The following is a 2,164-nucleotide window of genomic DNA, read 5'->3' on the forward strand; positions in this document are numbered from 1 at the left end:
GGTGGGCAGGAAGGAGCGGCTAGGGGCCCCAGCTTGGGGGGACCAGGGAGAGCAAGCCCACCACCTTCCCTTCCCCCCTCGATAGGACGAGGTTGGTGGGGGGGCATCCCAGCCGCTGCTTGAGGAGGGAGAGACCAAGGCCGTCATTCCGAAATTGGGGCTGAGCAGTCCTTGAGGGAGAGCCCAAGACTGCTGTAGCCGCTGGCCCAGTTAAGCTCATCACAGTAATGGCTGCGGACTTACCCAGGACCCTGGCGGAGCTGCAGCTGTATAGAATATTACAAAAAAAAAATCTGCTTTCTTATTTTGATGCCTTTATCCAACAAGGTGGTGACAATGTCCAGCAACTCTGTGAAGCTGGAGAAGAGGAATAATTGGAAATCATGGCCCTCGTGGGCATGGCTAGCAAGCCACTTCTTGTTAGAAGGCTTCAGAAGGCTTTGAGAGGCAGGCTTACAAACCCCAGCCTTTTGAATCAGCCACTGACTTCTCTGCCAGTCAGTAGCATACCCGTTTGTAAATAACCAGAGGGATCACCAACCTGGCTAGGAATATCCTGCAGCAGTTATGAAAGAAATAGCAGGGCCCCAGGAACCTTATTTAAAAATCCTCAAGTGTGCTGCCACTACCTGTGTGGAGAGTCTGGGACAGGAGAAATCAGATGTAGGGAGCTTAGCGCTATAGGGTATTGGTGAATCCAGACTCTGGCAAGGTCACCATGCCACTGAGAGTGAGCACAACTTCTCCCCAGCAGACTTTGGCTCCCCAGCATCCCCAAAAGACAGCATTGAGGCACTGGATGCTGCTGCAGCACCCTCTGTAGCTGAGTATGGGGAGCGAATGGCCCCCACACTGCCGAAAAGTGACTTGAATGAAGTGAAAGAGCTGCTAAAAACCAACAAGAACTTGGTCAAAATAATAGGTTATATCTTGGAGTTGAGTAATGATGATTCACACAAAGAGGAGGAAATTTGAAAATACAGTGCAATGTATGGAAGATTTGACTCAAAAGGAAAGGATGGGAAGCATCTCACGCTTCCTGAGCACACTGTTAATGAAGCTCCCACTCATCTCTGTGTGATGGATAATGTCCTGCTGACAGGAAGAGATGAACTTTTTGCCCTGGCTAGGCAGATTTCTCGAGAAGTCACCAATCAATATACTTACAGAACCACCAAGTCAAAAAGAGGAGAAAGAGATGAATTATCCCCGAAGAGAATTAAAGTGGAGGATGGGTTTCCAGATTTCCAGGACTCTGTGCAATCTCTTTTCCAGCAGGCTAAAGCTAAGAGTGAAGAACTCACTGCTCTTAGTGCTCAGCTGCATGAAAAGGTGCTGGCAAAGCAGATGGTGTTCCTTTGTACCCAAACTGGTTGGGAGAGACTGCAGCATGCTGTAAGAAGTCTGTCTGCAGGACTCTACAGGCAGAGCTTGGAAGGACACAGCCCTAATAGCTTGACTTCTGATAACTCTGATGGTCAAGGAGAAAGACCTTTGAATCTCCGAATGTCTACCTTACAGAACAGACACCCCATCATTTTGTGGTAGATGGGGAGCTGAATAGGCTTTACTCCAGTGAGGCAAAGTCCCACTCATCAGAGAGCCTTGGGATTTTAAAAGACTACCCTCACTCAGCTTTTACTTTGGAAAAGAAAGTCATCAAAACAGAGCCTGAAGATTTAAGATAGTTGTTATTCACTCACTATTCTCTGGAAGTGGCATCAGATTTAAGATAATGCTCCATCATAGATATAAGCCTTAATAACTAATGTGCCTCATTCAGCTCAAACAGATTTCATAGCCAAAGCATAAGGACTGATATAATAGTCTATGGAAACCAGGAAAACAAAACAGCAGCCACAAAACAGAAGAATGAGAAATTGTTGCAATCTATAACAGAAATATTGATCCATTCACATTCCTGTGTAAATCGTTCCTTGTGGAAAGGCTTCCAAATTAATATTGTAAGCATTCATTATTTAAGAATGTGCAATGTGTTTGTGTAATTTATAGAAGTTAAAAACTAGATGTTGAGACCTATTTGGTCCAGACACAGATACAGTTTATTTTACTTGAAATTTTGTTGTCTACTTACCTGTATTTAGTGTGAATATGTCAGTGTTTAGAATCTTTGCAGTCATAAAAAAGAAAGTATAAGTGATGT

At 44.8% G+C, this 2,164-nt stretch overlaps 1 pseudogene; it reads left to right on the forward strand.

Annotated features, from left to right (window-relative positions):
* The first annotated feature begins 227 nt into the window (after positions 1-227).
* LOC119258691 (NGFI-A-binding protein 1-like) lies at positions 228-1,691 on the forward strand (annotated as a pseudogene).
* Positions 1,692-2,164: the final 473 nt, after the last annotated feature.

This window comes from Talpa occidentalis, unplaced genomic scaffold, assembly GCF_014898055.3.
Source record: "Talpa occidentalis isolate TD23 unplaced genomic scaffold, MPIMG_talOcc4v2.1 talOcc4.5, whole genome shotgun sequence".
Classification (NCBI taxonomy): domain Eukaryota; kingdom Metazoa; phylum Chordata; class Mammalia; order Eulipotyphla; family Talpidae; genus Talpa; species Talpa occidentalis.